The sequence below is a fragment of the Pleurodeles waltl genome, chromosome 8, assembly GCF_031143425.1.
Source record: "Pleurodeles waltl isolate 20211129_DDA chromosome 8, aPleWal1.hap1.20221129, whole genome shotgun sequence".
NCBI classification, from domain to species: domain Eukaryota; kingdom Metazoa; phylum Chordata; class Amphibia; order Caudata; family Salamandridae; genus Pleurodeles; species Pleurodeles waltl.
Genome location: NC_090447.1, coordinates 1,324,917,247 through 1,324,938,134, shown reverse-complemented (window position 1 = coordinate 1,324,938,134; position 20,888 = coordinate 1,324,917,247). Strand labels below are relative to the sequence as shown.

General features: G+C 43.6%; 1 protein-coding gene across 1 annotated transcript in view; it reads left to right on the top strand.

Moving 5' to 3' along the window:
* Window positions 1-20,888, top strand: part of DDX10 (DEAD-box helicase 10) — a 794,248-nt gene that overhangs the window by 103,516 nt on the left and 669,844 nt on the right. The gene's annotated exons all lie outside the window — the stretch shown is intronic.

The following is a 20,888-nucleotide window of genomic DNA, read 5'->3' as shown; positions in this document are numbered from 1 at the left end:
GATAATATATAATGTTGATGTGTTAATGAAACTCATTTACGGACCCAGTTCAGTGCTCTTGGTCAGTGTGTTAAGAGGAGTGTGTTGACTTCTTTTTTTAACCTGATAAATTGTGATGAGGATGAAACCTAGTTTAGAGGCTAAATCGGATGAAAGTACCAACAGCTGAACGTCCGAAACTAAGTTGATAACAAATCATTAATTGTTGAAGCAAACATTGGAACGAAGAAGCTCCTGCTTGTGGGAAATGTAAAATTGTACAAAAGACATTCATCCCAGGTGTGATGGTCAAGTTATTAATGGTTTCTAAACTTAGGCGGTCTCAGTCTTTCAGATGTGTTTGGAGATCAACTGTCTTTCAAAAGGTTTGTAGTAAAATGGCCTATGCCATTGTTATTATGTCAGCACCTATTCACACCTTGTTGTGTGTTACCGTGTCCCCTTTTGGTACTTTGCCTGCCACTAAACCCCTACTACTGCATCGCCCGAAAAATCACAATTATAAACTTGCCCCATCTTGTTGTTAAATTAGGTTATCTGTATCCTGTTTTACAAAGGTGCTTGCTAATAGGCTTCTCTCAGTGATTTAAAAAAATGTTACATTACGTTCATAGGACGCATAGAGAATGTTTTTGATACAGTTTGTTGGACGTATATATGGGAGGTCCTAGAGCATGGGTACTCACAAACATTTTCCCAGGGCCTCAAAGTGTGGCCTGTAGTGTGCCCAAGGGCTGCAGTGATGCCAGAAAGGTGGAAGTGGGGATTTGAGAGGAGAGAGGTTAAGGTGGACACTGTGGCTTTCTTGGGAGATTCAAGTGTAAAAAGGAAGTAAGTTGTTTTTTGAATTGCACTGAAGTAGAATTAATTGCACGATGTGAAACAAGAAAACGTGGGATCAATCCTGGCTTCCCTAGTTGACCAAATTTTGTGATCCTAAACTATTGTCTAATTTTACTTTGCCTCCTTTTTCTTTGTTATGGCATGTAAGAGCACCTTGAAATACATGAGTTCAGGATATGGGCTGTACAAAACCTTCTCTTTTGAGTTTGATTTAATTCACTGTAATGTTGTCCATGTAAAATAACAACCTAGACCACCCAGAGGGCCCTCTGCGGCAACTGACTTGCCTCTTATTTCACTATTGGCATTGTTATCAGAGTGGGCAGAGGCAGGAATGTTTTTACGTTCATTTATGAAAATTATCAGTTTTAAAATTCCATCTGAATGTACTGATATCTTATGTTCTAGGGCGGAACGCATCTGCATGTTTTTGAAATACTTTTTTTTAATTTTGAAGAGGCTATCATATTTTTACACGTTGCAAAATGTCTTTGAAAAAATAACGCTTTCCTAAAGTTGTGTTGCAGGACACCTTATCGGCTTCTTCTCTTTTACTTATGTTGCTGTAAATAAATGCTAGCCATTTATTAAATATCTTTCTGAATGTTACCGCTTGATCAAGTACCCAGTAATCCATTGCAGTCGCTCTGCAGGGGACTGCATGTGAAGGTCAGGGAGGCCGCATGCAGCCCCCTGGGCTGTACTTTGAGTATCACTGCCCTAGAGCGTTTGGGGTTCAGACCATCCTTTTTAAAATGGCTGAGACTCCTGTAAGCGTTGCCCACAGCTAGGATTAAAGTATATTATGCCAGACAGTGCTGTGTTGAAAAGAGGCCTGTGGCAGGGTTGTCCCCATCTTCACTGTTATTTACATTGGCTGTAGAATCGCTCAATAGTAGATTGAGAAGACCTTGGAAGAATGGGGCATTATGTTGTCTTCCTGTGCATGGCTGATGCATTAGTATACCTATAACCCCAACCTGTTAAATTCTTATCTACTTTAGGAAGTAGAAACATATAAAACACTATAGGTGCTCAAAAGTACCTGGTCAAATCCAAAATGTGCCCATTGGATGGGGTGACACAAATGGAAACAGATTACCATCCAATACTGGGTCTAGAATGGTTTTCCAAAAGCTTTATATACCTGGGAATACACATGACCCAAGACATAGAAGACAGACATAAGTTGAATTTGGAACCAATTATAGCTGGCTTAAAAGCATTGATAACATTCTGGAACACGCTTCCATTGTTGGTGATGTGCCCATTAGAAAAATAGTGGTCTTGCTGCGGGGTCTGTAACACTTCAGAAGTCTCTTTATCAAATTTAATCACATTTCTATTTGAGGCACTAGATCAGCTGCTGATCCCTCGAATATGGCTTAAAAGTCTTGCCATATCAAATTGGAAACCTTAAAGGTGACATGGGATAGTGGAGACTTAGAGATCCCAGATACGGAGCTTTATTGCATGACAGCTCATTGGCTGCAGCTCATTGGTTAAATGACATGGAGAACTGGACAACAACACTGCTGAGAGGAACATACAATGATACACTTTTAAAAGGCCTTCTTGTGATGGGTGCATCGATCTCGAGCCACTGACCATATGTAATTAGACAGGTGTGTCAGATCTGGGAGAGAGCAATCAAAGTCACAATAAAACACCCTCTGTACATACTAGATATGGCTTTGTGGAGTATCAAACCATTTTAAAAAAAGGCAGACCAAATGTTGATGTGGAGATAGAAAATGGACATGTGAGTTACTGGGCGATTACTACCTAAGCAGATCATTTATCACATGGAAGCACAGGAGCACTTTAGAATAGGACACGGACAGATCTTCTGTAGTCTAGCCCTGCAAGCATATTGTTAGAAGTATAACACCCATTCCCGGAAGCACCAGACACCACATAGACTATAGTAGCTATAGGAAAGTGGATTATTATTTGAGGTGGACAAGTGTCCACCTCAGTGATAAGGCCACCATCTGTTAGATGTCACACAAATTAAATGAAATAAACCTGTGCTCAATCCCTAGTAACATGACATGAGTCGGTCAGGCTTAAATCCATAGGCACTGTGTAAAGTATTCAGTGCATACACACTAGAAAATGTTATACAAAACACAATAAACTTCCACAGGCAATTTAAAAAAAAAAAGAGAAAAATGTTATGAGAAAAGTAAGAACAAAACAACAATAATCCAGTAAAGGGAACCGGAGATATGATTTTTAAAAGATTTAAGTGACAATACCGCCACAAAGGGCCAGTCAGGTTTCTATGGAAGAGGTTTACGTGGACCTAAATGCAATTTGAAGCCGACCGCAATAGATCTTTAGTTTGGTACAACGAGTGGTTTGGTCCCAGTGAAAGTCAAATTCAAAAAGTTTTTAAGTCCTAATGCAGAAAGAGACTGTCATTTTTTAGCAGCAAAATTCACCTTGAGCCAGCTGCTGCTGAAATTGTAGCTGCCGCTGTAGAACCAAAGGCTGTATAGGTGAAGTAGGTTGGTTCCTCTGCAGTTTAGGAGATTTATTGCTAAAAATATTTTAAGTCCCAATGGAGAATGGAAAGTAGATGTTTTTCTCAAAGATGGCGGGAGCCTTTACTTGGATTGGGCTAAAATTCAGTTTGATGTAATTGAACTGCAGGTTAGATACTTTTTCCTGCAGGTCCCATTGGCGTTCTACACAAAAAGTGTCCATACTTTCTTCTGATACCCAAACAATAATAGGAGTGCTCTTCTAAGGCCCCAGGACATCAGGGGATGACACTTAAAGTCTCTAAGGGGCCAGCAGAGTAGTCCACTCTAGCACCATTTTCTATTGGTCATCTGGGTACTTTCTGTAAAAGACCTGTCGCAGCTTGTTGTGTCTCTGTAGCCAAACAGTAAGCTGACCCCTGGAATCCACTTATTTGCCCTTGGGACACAGGGGAGCATGTTAGTCCTTCAGGGCTCCTTTCAGTCACAACCACCAGGTCCAGACCTCTTCTGATCTTCAGCAGGTCCAGAAGGTGTTTTGACGCGATACTTTGAGGTGCTACAAGCTATCGGGTGGGGGGGGGGTGACTCTTTGGCACTTCTGCAGACAACCCCACAGTTCCCCTCAATTTCAAAGAGCAGATCCCCATCTCCTCTTGTAAAGAACCTGTGTGCCCACTTAGAGATGTGGCCAGGGTCATGCGCAGTCCCCTCCTTTGTCATCACTTAAAACTGCTCCTGGGGGTAGCTTCCCCTCCCCACCCTGTTTGGTACCAGCCTGACAAGGGTAACAAAAGCTGGGTCCTTTCCCAGTGTCACTTAACATTTACTTGTGACAGAGAAGGTCCCTTTAAATGCGGTTACGTTCTGGGGCCCAACACAACTGGTCTTCCTTCTGGGGGAAATACATCTCCCCACTCTCAGGCCATGTCTTTGCCTTCGAAGCAATTTTCACTCCTCTTCACACCTAACTCAAGCCAAGTACTGGCAGAAGTTGCTGCAGCCCTAATGCAAATTAGCATCCAGTCGCTTCAGTCAGGGTACAGGTAACTTTCAAAAAGTTACATTTCCAATGTACTTAATTAAAATCCATCTTCATCATTGAATTGGATTTATATCAAATATAAAAATAAGCTTTTGAGTGTAGTCTGTGGCTGGTACAAGTCAAGAATTATAGATTAAAGTGTATGAGCTATACTTTGACTTCTCCTATTGGCCATCTACAGCCTGGCCACTGAAATGTCGTTTTGGGCCTAGTCACTTGGGAAACAGGCTGCGTCTAAGATCCCACTTGTTTCACTCTTAAATATTATGCACCCCTACCTTGTGGGCAGCAAGATGGACTTAGGGATGATTTAAAATCATTTTTCGTACCTGTCAGAAGTGTGATTTTGGCAGGTCTGTGCAGCAGGGTTCAAGCCACTGCTATCAGGCTACATGGGTTAGGGATAATATATTTTCTCTGCCACTGTTGTGGATGTCACAATAAGTATTGCCGTCCACAAATTACATTTAACTTTCACTTGACCTTATAGGAAAGTTACATTTGCCAATCTTGTTTTAAGCCAATGTGTACATGTTTTAGGGGTTAGGTCACATACACTGGCCACTGGATAGCAGTGTCTTAGTAATAGAGTTCAAGATTACCAAAAGGTCAGACAAAAGAAATGAAAACCTTGTGGTGACCACCACTATTGGGATCATTTGCAGCAGTAACTTTATTGACAATGGGAGGGTGCAGGAGACTTGTGACTATTATAGGGGGAGCGCCCTCAGGGAGGATGTAGGAGGACGTTCTGTTGCATTATATGAAAGATGTTTAACAGTCGTAGACATAGTGCTCAGTGAAAATGAATGGAACAAAACGTGTCAAAGAGTTAAAAGTGCAACCAGCAGTGCCTTCTTTAAGTTAGTGCAGTACAATTACATTCATATGACACACCTCACACCACTCAAGCTGAGTAGGGCTTACACAGGCCACCAACCAAATGGCCCAAGACATCAGGAAGTCTCGACGGCCTTCTTGTACATGACTTGGTGCTTTCCTGCTATACATAGCTATTGGCTAGAGGTTGCGCACACTCTTTAGAGATGTATGGTAGGTAATCATAAAATAATAAGACAATGCCTGTTAGGCCGAATTTCCCACGGAAGAAATAACAGGGAAACCTGTGTGTCCTTGGCCAGTACTGGCCAAAATACTTATTGCCATACATTGGTTAAGTTCACTCTCCCTAGGTACAAGTGATATGTTGCAGTAGGCTGCAGCAGGGGAAAGTCACATGAGAAAAGTAAGAAGTGATGAAAAACTTGCGGAGAACTATAAATATAAACAAAAGCATGATAGAAATACAGGTTAATAGAAATATTAAGTGTGTTGTCAGGGGATGTAGAGGGCGTACTATAAAGAAAGGCACAACATTAAGTAAAACAAGTATTAATTTGAGACTTCATCATAGAGAGAACACACAATCTTTGAATTGCATATTGTGCAAGAATTAGAGGTTTAGAGGAAAGTGAGCAATATAGAATATATACTTGAACCCTACACACAGCAGTAAACAGCACACATTTAGTCAAGTAAAGGCACAGCTGTACAAACACAGACATACAAGAGTGCATGGCCTAATTTTACTTAAAGAAGAAATTGAGCAACTTTCTAAAAGTTGCCCATGGCAATAATTTATAGCCATTTCTACTTTTCAAGTCAGGCAATATGTGACTAGTTGTTTGATACCTTGAAGTATCAAATTTGGTAGTCCCATTGCGAAGCTGGCTGCAATGTCATCACATAACGGTATTTGCCAAGGGGGCTACCAGTGTATCCTGCAGTAAAAATGAAAATTCCATGTTTTTACTGCTAGAACATGTTAGAACTTGTTAAGCACATTTCTGTTTCACTAGTATGCTGCACCCTGCCTTAGGACTCATATTCTTGCTGTAGGGTTGATTTACACGTTAGAAAGACGTTTGGGCTTGGCCATTGCTTTAAATGCTTTATCAGTTTATAATTGCCCTTCCAGTCCCACTCCGGGTGGCACAACAAGTACTGCAGTCCCTGATGGAGCACTCTGATGTACAGGCCCTGGTACCATATAATAGGGACTTACATGTAAGTTAGGCTTTGCCAATTGGGTATAAGCCTATCAGTTGTTTACCTTTTTAGGGCTAAGAGCATATGCACGTCTTATTGATTAGCAGGGCTCAGGGCAGTTCGAGGCCACTGCGCCGGTGCCAAGTAGTCAATATAGGGCAAAAAGTGGAGGGTAAAACCTGCAACAAATATTTTTTTTCGCACCTCTTAATGAAGCAATCACATGGTCATCTAGTCAAAACCACGCTTGGCGCCTCTTGTCAGTCTGCATGCGTCCAGGTAGCACAGTCTGGCCCCTGGCAACCCTGATTTTCTAACAAGACTCCCTTTGAGTGAAAGCCTTTTAATACAGGTGTTAATGAGCAAAGTAAACCCAAATGATTTCCCCTCTAATCACCTGGAGAGGGATTCAAATTACATTGACGCTTTTGATAAGAAGATATTCCTGTAGCCAACCTGGCCTTGCACTTCTTGAACTTGAATTGTCTTTTGGCTAGACTGTGCACTTGGGGAGCAATATCATACTTGCCATCCTGGAGGACCTCAGGGTGTCACTTTCCCACACTATTCAGGATGGTCAGGATGTGACGAAATATGTACTGCGAGCTAGCGTTGACACCATTTATTGTATAGGCTGGGATGCTGGTATATAGTGCTTGGATTGCATGCTTGGATGCGAGCAACTCGATTCTCTCTGGTGGCGTCCCAGCGTATCTCATGGACATGCCTTTTAATGGCTTTCGGCTACTTGGGGAGAAGGCGATTCTGCATAAGATCTATTTAAAACAAATAGTCATGTTACAGCACGATCCCTGAGATTATTGTTGCCAGCCTGCCAATTCCACCAACTCTACAGGCTTTTCAGAGGCTACTCAATACTCTTAGCATACCGACAACTCCATCCTCCTCTGCAACCACTGACCCAGACTTTTTTTTTCATGGCAGAGGGCGCTGTGGGGTTCAAAACTGTTCACACCTGCAGAGACAACAATCTTTTTCTTCCTCCTTCCCTGGTGCAGAAGATACATGAGGAACGTTACTGTTAACACTTCCTCATGCCAAAGAAGGACAGAGGCCACATGCTTATTCTAGACTTACGACTGTTGAACATCTTTTTGAGAAAACACATGTTCAAAAAGCTTTCTTACTGAATCCTGGAGACCATACGGTTCCCTTGGACTTGCAGATGCATATTTTCATGTACCTGTCCTGCAGTCCCACAGACACTACCTACGGTTCATGGTGGGATCATGGTGGTGGGATCCGAACACTTCCAATTTGCCGTGCATCAGACTCTCAGGTGTTCACCATACTTGTGATGGTCGTCTCAGCTCATCTTTAAAGGTCATGGATGCATGTTTTACCATACCTCGACTACTGGCTGCTGAAGAAGAGCTCGCCACATTCAGTCACACAATGAAGAATTGAGGAAACCCTTCTACCATATGGTTCTCCATCAGCAAAAGGTCCCACTGGATTCCTGCACAGAGGTTTTCCTTCATATGGGCTATCCTCGACACAGCGGGCCATCAAGGTCTTTCTACTGATGCAGTATGATCCTGAGGTCTTTGTGAGGATGGTTCTGAGGCTTCTTGGGCTCCTAGACTCATGAGTCCATCTCGCCTCCTGGACCAGATGGCACTTTTGGGTGCTGTAGTGGAACTTTTCACATTTCAGTGGTCTCAAGAACAGAGCAACCTAGCTGGCTCAGGCTAGATCTCACAGGAGACCGCTCATGATCTGCATTGGTGGCAGGAGGATGGCAGCCTAATTTGACAGTTGTGTCACTGCAGAGTGGGGAGGGAGGGTTCTGTTATGGAGAGGTCCAAATCAGAGGCCTCTGGTCTCCGCAGTGCGCCATCACCATGTCAGTCTACTGGAACTGTGCGCAAACCATTTGGCCTTCCTACCGACCATCAGAGGAGAGCTTTGGCAGGTTCTCTCATGTACAACTAGACCACTATGTAGAACTGGATAGCAGTGTCCCAGTGATAGAGTTCAAGATGACCAGAAAGTGAGTTAAAAAAAAATGAAAACCTCCTGGTGACCACCACTACAGGGAACATTTGCAAAAGTAACTTTGTTGGCAATGGGAAGGTGCAGGAGGTGTGTGACTATTATACGTAGAGCCCTCAGCCAAGATGTAGGAGGAAGCTCCATTGCAGCATATGAAAGATGTTTAACAGTTAAGACGAACTGCCTCCTGAAAATGAATAGAACAAAACATGTCAAAGAGTTAAAAGTGCACCCACCAGTGCCTTCTTTAAGTTAGTGCAGTACAGTTACATCCATATGACATACCTCATACCACTCAAGCTGAGTAGGGTTTACACAGGCCACCTACAAAACAGCCCAAGGTTTCAGGAAGTCTTGGTGGCCTTCTTGTACATGACTTACTGCTGTCCTGCTAGACAAAGCTATTGGCTAGAGGTTGTACACGCATTTTAGAGGTGTATGTTGGGTTATCATAAAATAATAAGGCAGTGCAGTTTGGCGTAGGGTTCTGAATCCTGTGCCAGGAGGCCTTGTGACTCTGGAGGTGGTGGAATCGGCAGCAAGTATTTCTGATGGCCAGCCACCTGACAGGGTTCCTAAATGTGAGGGCAGACAAGCAGACCACGTGTAGTATCTCCATCCTGAGGTGGCACAGAACATCTTCAAACCGTGGTACATGCCATAGTTGGATTTGTTTGCCACCTTTGAGGGTCCTGAATGTGAGGGCAGACAAGTAGACCACGTGTAGTGTCTCCATCCTGAGATGGTACAGAGCATCTTCAAGCAGTGGTGCATGCAATAGTTGGATCTGTTCACCACCATTGGGAACACACAGTGTCAAAACTACTGCACCTTGGAATTTCCTCCAAGAAAGTCACTGGGAGATGCATTCAATTGCAGTAGTACATTGGCCTCCTGTTTTGCCTTTCCTGGTTAGAGTTCTGGGGAAAGTCAGAGCAGACCAGGCCCAGGTCATTCTAATAGCCCCAGACAGGGAGTGTGGTACCCTGAGTTCTTGGGCCTAAGTGTTTGTCTTCTTATCTCATTTCATCTTTGGAACAACCTTTTGTCTCAGCAACAGGAGAAAGCCTTGCACCCGATACTCCTCATTCTACAACTCCATGCGTGGATGGTGATCAGTGGCAGCTGAGTTCTTTTGAAATGCAGCCTGGTGTAATGGATATTATTCTCGTGGCTAGACATCATTCAATGAAATCCATTTATTCTCGACTTTGGAAGACGTTTGTGGCCTGCTGTGAGATCTGGCATCCAGCCCCTCTGCAGACAAAGATTCCAGATGTTGTTTTGCTGCTGCCTCAACAAGGCCTTGCAGTGAGCACATTGAAAGGTTACATGTCAGCCGTTTTGCCTTTTTTGTGTTTGCCAAATCATTCTTCTATTCTTAAATCACCTGTTATGCGCTTCCTGAAAGTCCTCTCTCTCATGATTCTTCTGAAATCCCTTCATCATCCCTTCATCGTGCCTCAATGAGACCTCAGTTTGGTCCTCGCATTCTTTACTCCTTGCAGCTTCTAATATTCAGCAGTCTTTCTAATTGTGATCACTTCTGTGCTCCACACAGGTGAACTGCAGGCATTTTCCGTCAAGACTCCAATTTCTTTCCAGACAAATTGGTGCTGAGAAAGCTAGCAGCCTTCCTGTTAAAGGTGGTATCACCCATTTCTTTTGGTCAGACAATGAATCATCCTACTGGCTTCTTTCGCTCGCCACTCCTTTTGAGAGAGAAGTAGAAGCTTCATAGGCTTGACTTTAAAAGAGCATTGGGCTTTTACATTGGTCACACGAGGCAGGCAACCAGCTCTCTGTGGGTTTTGTTGGTACCAGAAAAAGTACAGTGATGCGAAAATGACCCTGTTTAAATGGTTTGTCCCATGCATAAAGATATGCTACACACTGGCCAGGAAGGATCCTCCTTAAGGCCTGCAGGCCCATTTGACCAGGACCAATTCTGCAACAGAGGCGCTGATAAGGGGATTGCTTGGCCTCGACATTTGCCAACTTGCGACATGGGTGTTGGTGCATATATTCACGAAGCACTGCTGCTCAGAGAGGGCCATTTTGCCTTGCTGGTCCTCCAATTTTTTTTTGCTTCATGTCCAGTTCTCAGACCCTCCACCTGTTGAGAGGTACTGCTTTGGTATCTATTCTAAAAGTGAGGAATCTGTATTTAGAAGTGTCCATCAGAGGAACAAGTAACTCAGTAACCATCAGTAACTCTCTGGTTGCTATTTCAGATTCTGCAGTGCCATGCCACCTCCCGGTTCTGTGGAGTGTACATCTGCACATTGTAAAGAGGTCCCAAGTTAGATATTAGTTCACTGTTATGGGTAGATTGATCCCTGTCTGAGGGCATGGAAGATAAGTAAATGAAAAAGCCTATGTCGGATGACTTTGGTGGTGTCCATGTGCTACATTCTGTCCATTTAAGGTTTGCCATGGAGGTACTTGGCACGCCCTAGCAGTGCACTGAAGTCATTTTCTAGATCTAGTCTGGCACCTTGGATATTTTCAAGGTGGGGAACCTGTAGTTACAGTAGCCACCAGAAAGAGTGTTACTGAAGTTAAGTTCACCTTATGTGGTGCTCAGATAGTGAAGTGAGATGGTAAAATGAGCAATGAGAGCATAATATCACACATTATATAGTGCTCTATTGCTTATATGTATAAAAACATTCATAGAACAATTTAAGACCAACGTTTAGAACTAAAGTTTGAAAAAAATAATGTATTTTCTTTTTATACTTCTTATTACACTTTCTAGCATGTCCTTTGTACATTTGGCAGGAACACGAATAGAAACACTTGTGCACATTACAAGTGTAGCATTCTTTAGTGCCAACCACATTGGAAAATGAAGTGTAGTATGATAATGATAATTGTAGTTAAATGATCTCAAATGTTAAAAATGTTTGCAGGATACATCTATTAAAATGGGGTCATCCTATATTACAATATAGGTCGTCTTGTAGCGAGGAGCATTTTATGTCAACTACATGTGAGCAAGCGTAAAACTAAGCATCACATAGCAAAAGTATGCTCTGAAATCAGAGGTGACATGATGGAAAAGACTCATGGGCATTACAAGATGTGTATCATTGAAGATTCCTGCATATAACTGTATGAAACTTGGTATACTTCATGGGTGTTTTGAGTAAATAGACACACCATGAGATAACTCTACAAGGATTATGGTCCTCTTATGTTAAAGTATAGGAGTGGCTGTGTTGAAAAGTGTATTGTGCTGTGTAATGACGTATGAAGTCTACTCTTGGATGGAGGACATGGAAGCATCTGAAAAAGACGGCCTCTGGGCTAATGGTGCAGGATGGCCGAAGGGCCCACATCCTCACCTTCTTCAACACTGAAATCGTCCTGTTTGCCAAAGATGTCTAGCATATCTGCAGCAGGATACTTGTGCATTTTGTGTAATGCTCAATGCCTCTCCCTTCGGTACTGATCAGTTTTCTTTGACCAGATTGTGAGGCAAGCTTTACAGAAGGCATTGTCATGGTTGGGGGAGAGGCAGAGGTTACCAACCTCATGGTGATCCAACCACGGGTACTTTGTGTAGCACCGGCAGCAGTATGAGTGGGACATCCATTCCATTACCCTGTGGGCCTCTGCATTCTCCGTGTGGACATTTTTCATTGGGAAGGGGCACAAAGACCAATGCTTTCAGTGACTTGAACGGTGATGTTGTTCTCCAAATAGTGTCGTCAAGAGGAAAGACGCAAACAAAAGTTTTTCTGAGGGTGAATAGAAGTATATTAATAGGTGAACATATTCATCAGTTAAAGACAGCACAATGATGTTGCAGCATATGTTAGCCACACATGACTAGCATAGTTCTGCCATCTAGTGTTGGGCTTGGATGTTTGCAAGTTGTTTTTAAAAAGGCTTTCGAGCCATGGGAAGCACTGTGACTCAACTCGTTGTAGGCAATGTTCACAGGAACCAATTCCATGTTAGATTGTGTGTTTTGTTTCCCCGCCATCTGGTGTGGCCATGTAATTACATGTCTCTGAGACTCAACGTTTTTCATGTTTCTTTGGACCGGCACAGTGAATCTTCACCTGACTTCAGTCTTGCAGGAATGCATCTGTTGCATCCGCCAGAGGGTCCGGGCGCCAACTGAAGGAGCTGGGCCAATGATGATCCAGCCGCGAGGTAAAGAGATCTAGCTGACACAGGCCCCATTTGAACATCCGCCTCTGGAACAGAACTGGGTCCAATTTCAAATCACCGGAATCCTTCAGATGTCTGGAATGGAATGCCAGTCTGCTGTCTGATTCAATAACCCTAGTGGGTACTGCGCCGCCACCGGTATTCTGCATGGTACACAGTGTTTCCAGAACTCCCTGGCTGAGTCCGCTAATACTTTAGACGCCGTGCTGCCTAGGCAATTTATGTATTGGACCGCCGATAAATTGTCCATCTTTAGAAGTATGAAACTTTGTTTGCCTCCAAGCTCTTCATTGCGAAGGATCCGGCCAAAAGCTCCAAAACGGCGGTAGATCATTCTCGCACCTCGCCGCCAAAACGTGGAACACTCTTCCCTCCCACCTGCGCCAGACCAAAGACCTCCTTACCTTCAGGAAACTTCTCTAGACCTGGCTGTTCGAGCAGTAGCAGCACCTCCCCCCTTTCCTCCCTCTCCCCTCCTCAGTGCCTTGAGACCCTCACGGGTGAGTAGTGCACTTTACAAATTCCTGATTGATTGAACAGTTGATGTGTAGTGCCTCTTTGCTTTCTGACTGCTCACCTCCTGTTGTAATAGCCCTACAGCGAGTTTCCCAGCCTCGCCAGCTTACATCTTACTCGATGAAAAGATCTTGAGACATGCTGAATATGGCCCTGCCATTCAAGGCCGTATGTATGATCGAGCCACTACTACCCAAGCATATGCCAAATCCCTTCTGAGATGCATTGCCTTTAGCTGCTGAAGTGGTTTGTAGTGCAACAGACCTGGGAAGATGTCCTGGATGGAGGGCGATAGGAATCCTACAATCCTGGCCAGGTGCCTGAGAGAGCCCTTCTCTCTAGGGTTTTGTGCCGCTCCCTGCATATGAGGAGCATCTTTTTCTAAGGCAATCTCAAGGACTGATAAATTAAGTCTATCTTGAACCCCAGGAACACCAACTTCTGGGTGGTTGTGTACTCAGACTTCTAGACGCTTATAACAAATCACAGGTTCTGAAGGCTGGACTTTGACAGGTAAAACTGAGCCTGTTGGCTCACTGAGTCCTAATGCATTAAGAGTATGTCACCTAGGTAGACAATGAGTCCGGTCCCCCGAGCTTGCAACCATTCCATTGCCAAGCTGAAGCACTTTGAAGCACCACAGTGCGGAGGATCGACTGAACGGAAGACCGGTGAATTCAAAGACTTGTCCCTTCATTCTATTGCATAAAAAGCCAGTAAGCAGGAAGAACTGGGATAGCTAGGTCGAGACAATCCCATGTCGAGTCTTACCAGCTAATCGTTTGGGAGGAGAATGTCCATGGGGAGGTACATGCTTTCCATATTGAAGTGGCAATATACTACCCATTTGTTGAAGTCCTTCAAATTGATCAAGGGCCGATGACCCTAGTCTTTCTTTTCTATGACAAAAATGTTGCTGAGAAAACCTCTAGGGTGGAGAGAAGATGGCACGATTGCCCCTTTTTGCTGTAAGAATGTGTACCTTGAGATCTGCAACCTCTGTTCTTTCTTAAGAAAAAACAAAGGGACTGGTATGGAATGTTTGGCGTGAGATCCCATAACATTCTACGTGGAAACCCCAGCCTTTTGGAGCACCCATCCATCCTCCATGTTCTTCTCCCAATTGTGTATGAACCGTCTTTATCTACCCCCACGTCTTATTGGGAAGAAAGGATATTTCTTACTATTGGTTCCACCGGGAGCATTGCTTGCACCTTGAAAGCTCCTCTGCTGCCACAGTCCCTGCTGTTGCCACAGGAGGGGAAAAAGCCCCCAAACTTTATTTGGTCTTTCCACTACATGGAGCTTCTCGTCTAGAATTTATGGGGGGCTGAGTTGAAGTCCTGGCTGGACAAACCTACATCTACCAGCCCCTCCAGAAACATTTTAGCTAAACACTCTGCTCGTAGGCTGTTGCCCTTTATCAAGGTGAGAGAAGGTGGTCACAAATTTTGTGAGCTACCTTAATAAAGGGGTTGCCAAAGACAGCCCCTCCTGTCACTAGCCCTGGGTCCCTGATGGCAAACTCACCAAGCACCCCTGGGTCCCTGATGGCAAACTCACCCAGCTTGGGGTCTATTTTTATCCAGAAAGATCTATTGCGTTCTGTAGATACTGCACAGTTTGCATTACCCAAGAAGCAGAGTGCTCATTGAGCCCACCCAGAGAGATTATTTGGGTTAATCATGTTGCCAGTCTCTCATGACTCTTCGGTTATATCCCGTATTTTTGTGCGGGGACCCAGGGCGTTACATAATTTGTTTTGACAAGACTTCCAGGAGCAGTCTAGGCCCTTCTTAGGGTCCTTGATCAATTTAGTGACAACGGTGGCCATTTTATTGTTTATATTGGTGGTACCAGCCACTTTCCCTACTAGAGATGGGCTCAGGCATTGTGCTCTCAGTCTTCCCCCAGAAACTCCTTATCAAGAAGCTTCCTAATGTGGCTGCCTACATACTAGGCTACCTTAGCCTTGGGACCCAGTTCGCTGCGCAGGGATGATAAATATTATCTGGATCCAACATGTCTGGAGACCCCGCTAGCCCTTCGGGAGCCTCATCACAATTCTCCTTCACCCTGGGATGTTTGGAGCTGCCTTCTGACTGCCACGGTCTACTGGGACCTGGGGGTTTACCAGAATCCCCATAGGGGTGATCCAAATCGTCACCAACATCAGCATCTACTCCTAATGGGGAGTATGTATCATCATCAGAGGTATTCCCAGGATGGTCTCCACAGGCGGCCATCTGTCTTTTCAGGAAGGCCTTTGCGTAGTCTTTTGAATACGTCAGATGGTGGAGAAATGGCCCTTGTCTTGGTCATGACTTTGGAAGAGCCTATGACCCTAAGAGCGCACTGAGTATTACCTGGAGGTGAGGTCCTCCAATCTTCCCTCCCAGGGAGCTAAATGCCTCGCTGGGCCATCAGCTAAATGACTTGCCTACTCAGGAGCTTTAAGAATTATGAAACTGCTCTCTGTGGAGATGCATCAGTTGCATCTACACGCTCCCAGGGATGGGGAGGAGCATCTGCTCCTCTTCCACTGACTCTATATAGTTGTTATCCACATTTGCCATGAGAAGTTGGGTGACCTGTTAGATTTATACTGGCACAGAAGGACGCAAGTAATTCTCCCCGAAAACTGTTGCAGGTACCAGTGTTTGTATACAGGGTGAGGGCAGATCCTTCCTGAAAGGGTGAAGATGGGAGCCCAAGTAGTCCACTTATCTGGAGCACGCAGAATCAATTCCTGCAATAATGTCGTCCAGGTCATGGAAACTCCCATTATGGTTTTTATGACATTTCAAGGTGATTTATGTGTAGGAATTGTTTGTCTTCCAGCGTTTGTAAGCCCTTTTGATGCTTTTTGTATAATTTTCCTTGTAATTCATGTCGAATTCTGGTTGTAGGGCTTTCCTTAAGTCTACAGTAGCAACTAGCATCTCACAGTTGTCTGTGGGCTCTGCTATTGAGTGTTCTGGTGCATGATGACAGTATTACCCTTTTTATTTGCTTCCTTGATTACTGTCTCTGGATTTTTAGAGAGAATCTAGATAGCATTAATTTGCTCCAAAGTCGTATTGGAAGAGAAGTAGTTATTTTTCCTCGAGTATAAATTATAATAGTGCTGAAGATCATTGATCACTTCATTGCAAGATAAATCAATCACATTTCCTGGGTGGAGAAAATAGGACACTGTTGATTTGGGTTTAAAATGGCATTCCATTTCATATGTAGTGTCAATACCTTAATCCGGTGGTTCCCAACCTTTTGATTCCTGAGGACCCCCACTGAAACACTACTGGAAGCCGGGGACCCCCAAGCAATTTGTATAATTGAAATTTTAAACATTAAAACAGTAATTCACAGAAAAATACACAAACAAGTATGCACCAAACAAATACTCAAATTACTAAAGATATAATTATTTTATATTTAAAAGAATATGCAAAAATCGAACATTTTTAATGGGAAGGTTGGCGCTGCATCTTGGTGACTAACTTTTCAATGTTTGGTTTTATTTAGGAAAGCTGCCTCTCCAGCTCAGATTCAACATTTCCCGAACAATTTCTGTTTTTGTTTTTTAGGTACATAAGATCTGAGAAAGCTTTTTTATATAAATATGTGGTAGGGAAAGGAAATAAAATCAGAAGGGTCTCTCATATCTCCATAGCCTCTGTCACATGTAATTAATTTGTTCCATAGCACCTCTCATACCACTGTAGGGTCTCTGAGCACTTTACAGGGGACTACAAGGTGTAGGATTCACGTCATCCACACTGGTTGCATCTTTTAAGAGTGCGAGGTCTGGCAAAGCACAATCTTGTGATTCAGAACATAACACAGTGGTTAGCACTGACTTTATTGATAAGAATATATTTTAACGCAAGCAACCCTTTTTTTTTTTTTTTTTTTTTTTTAAAGCAGCATAAGGCTAATGAAAGACTGGGGATGGGGGAACTTTGCAGTTTGTGCCATGCTCTTTGCATGCAGCTCTGTGATGGCAGTTCATAGCACTGTGCTAAATTAGGGTTCTAACAGTAACAAAGGAATCTCAGAGACAAAAGCAGTTAACCCACTGTAATATGCACATAAACTACTTGTCTTTGCATTATATACATTCATTGCATCTACTGTATTAACCATCTGTGCTACCTTAGATGAGTCAAAACTGCTACTAGACAAAACTATCTCTCCCTCCAGCATATACATTAATCACCAGAGTTATCTTGACGCTTTTATTATTGCCTGAAAGCTGATGGTTGTACAGGGAACTGTGCAGTGCTTTTAAAACTGCTACACAAATAAAGTCTTAAATATAAAAGCACGCATGTATTCCTGTACAGAGGCCCAAACCCAGGCCTGCGGACCCCCGGGGAATGTGTCACGGACCCCCGGGGGTCCGCGGACCACAGGTTGGGAACCACTGCCTTAATCTATTACCGTATCCATTATTTCCCTTCTTCAGACTCCATTGTTTGTGCTGAAAAAATAGAATATAAATGTCTTCCAAATTACCTGATGTGGGTGTGGTAGTAATCAGCAAGATATAGCTAGTGAGGTTAAGTTTAGGTTTGTCTTTAAAAAGTGTGGAGCTACAGTTTTCTTAAATGTTTGTTAGAGGTCATTTTTGGTGTGGGTTAGTTTTCACTGTGCTGTGGGACAAAGAGAAAGACCTCTGTTCATGAGTTCTGCTTCAATTTGTGACAAGTTTGTAAGTGATAAATAGGTGATCAGTTGTTGATTGTATTGCTTCCTTTTCCAACCTGCTTATGTGACCTCGTATGAATTCCTTGTGTTGTAATTGGAGTATTTGTCTCTGTTGCATCTGCCTCGTCTGGCTTGGGATTCTTGACGAGTAATGTTTGATGTTCCCACCCGGTGTGTAGTTGTGCTGTCCCAGTGAACACAGGCCTCACTCCTAATATGGGCACTATTGCTCATTGGCTCAGTCTCTTTGTCCTGATGAAGACCCTCTCAAATTAGCTGTTACATGTTCCAAACGTATGTCAACTCCTATTCATATTTTTGTAATGTCATTGTTTCAAGCAATTCCTGGTCAGACGTGAGCCTTGTTTGAGGGTGAGCCAATCTGTCTGAAAGTCTGATCTTACAGTCAAAACTTTCTGAAACGTTTTGGAACCGTTTTGTTGTATTGTTCACAGTTTACAATTCTTTCACCCACACCAATTCACGAGCACTGCGCTGTTTCCTGTGTTCTTCACTATAAAACCTCTATTGGATTGTCTGCCTTTATGGAATTGATGATTAATAACCTTCGATACTTTCAGTATAATCAGATTTACCTTATTATACATTATAATTAGTTCTAATTCTTGTTTATAGTACCAAATACCTTACACAGAGTATGCAATCATTAATTTTTCTGCCTCATTAATGTATCATCTTCTAAATGAATCCGAAGGAACAATTGTCTATACCAAGCCCAGCACCGGTGAAACTAACCTATTTTATTGGTCTGCCCTATGAGTATATTCTTTATCGAAAGAACCAGTGAGAATAGAAAACAAGCATTTGCAATGCAGTGGGTCTCGCATTTGCTCGAGTTCAAGCTATTAGCATTTTAAACTCCTAACCGGACTTTTCTTGTCACATAAACTGAAAAGTAAAACAGGTTCACAAAAGCGAGCCGAAGGCCACCATGAGCACGAAGCAGACACACAAAATGAAACAGAAGTTTGCTTGAAGTGAAACGTATCGGCAAAAGTGCATGTAACAGGGTCGATGTCATGCAAAGCGCGCTATTACTGCCCAGTGAGATCACGCTGCGTAGGAAAGAAAAATAAGTAGTCCAAGAACCATACAGAAAACATGAAGCCTCGTATGTTTTCAGTAGTTGGCCGGTGCGCTCGAGGTCGAGTAGTTGGTCGTGCGCTTCCGGGCTAAACACCGGAAAAAGCATGACGTATGCTTGCTTTTCACTAATGAAATCAAGCGACTTTTAAATGGCAAGCCCACGAACCAACCAAACTGATGGGCGTGGTTAAAAGCCCACAGAGAGATTACACCATGCTTTGCACGCTTGACCCTAAAAAGTGCATTCAGTTTCCCTTTCTGAGAACCCCGTGTTTTTTTTTTTTCTTTCTTTCAATGACAAGTGCTCGGAATTGCCTTAATCTCTCACCAGAAATACACAACAATTACGCAGTGCAATACATAGGACAATCATACTATATTTATAGGGATTCTGCTGTGATGTGGTGCCTGCCTGCGATACATATAGTGGTTAAGGAAAATTATTTTTCATGTTGTTTCAAATATTCCTTTTAGGAGAAATCTTCTGGTATACCGTTTCAGAGCACTAGTTGATGATAATATCCGTTGTGTGTTTTTTTTGGAATGACAAAGGCGTGGGGAAAGTTTCTTCCAATGTGCCCTTTGAAGTGCCTAAATCGGGCCGTATTTTGGCCCCATATCCTGCGTGCAATGTCGCTGGAGTTGTCAGCGGCAGAATATGAAGAGCTGCAGAAACGGTTCTGGCCTTTTGACAACTCGCATAAAATGAAAGCCTCTGGGGATGTTTGTGTCCCCGAGTGAGGAGCCACTGAGCGGCAAAGAATGTGCAAGACTGGTTGTAAGCAGGAGGAGAATTTTGCAGCATTGTGCAGGTTAAGGTCTTTGTGGCCAGCATCATAGACCTCCAAAGAGGACTTGACCTAAATTAGTAACCTTAATAATGCTTTTATTTAATAGGAGGTTTACATTTAGGGCTCCTCCCTCACCCTTCATGGTTTCTTTTATACAGTTGTTGATTACTTAGTGGCCCTTCTTAAGTGCAGGTCTCCAAAGATTTTCTTCAATGCCACCAAGTTGCTGAACACCAATCATCATTCCACCTCGTGCCCTTTCTTCCTACACTTCCTGTCTCTTTATTTCAGTCCTGAGGTTCTTTGTCATCCCCTCCCTCTCCATCTGTCTGTTCCCTCCCTTTCTCTCCCCCCTTCCGTCTTCATGTCCTCGCTTCTCGCTCTTGCTCTTGCTCTGATGATGAAAAATAAAGTCCTAGTTCCCAAAAATGACTGCAGGTGCACACCACCCGCAGCTTCGAGTTCTAAAGAAGCACTGCTTAGCGCCAAGAAGCTTTGCAATCCTGTAACTTAACATATTGGGTCAAACACGGGTGATCTCGAAAGTAAAAAAAAAAAAAAGCGTAGGTTTCCTGTTTTCTTGGCCATGAAATGCGGGCCTTTGAGTCCCCCTAATTATTTAGTTCCTCTGCCTCGAGGGGCTGCTTCTCACACCCCGTACCTTCATTTCCCAGCGGACACTGACGCACACATTGCCTGAATCGCAGTCTCGTGCGCATCTTTAATGCGGATAGCTATGATTTGATGGAAAGGGTCACGGCCCGTGATATTTGTAATAGAATTGATCGAAATCTAAATTAAATACTGCAGCTAATTAGAATCCTTCCCGTCGGCGTGTCGCCGTAGCCGCATCCGCGGGCACTTAATTGTTGTGAAATTAAATTACTGCGTTGAGTGTTCACGGCTCTGGCGGATGCCTGCTGTGATGCTGCGTCACCTAGCGCTGGAGGCAGCAGAATTCCAATCACACCACCACTGGCGTGGCTGTGGTGCTCACTGTGCAAAGATGCCCCTAAACTACCAGGCTGCGGATCAGTGTGCGAGGTATCAGTGTGCCATGCATGGATTCCGCAGTCCTTATAGGACAGTGTCACCCGCCCGAGCGCTCGCCTTGGGGCTGCTCTGGGACGCCGGGTT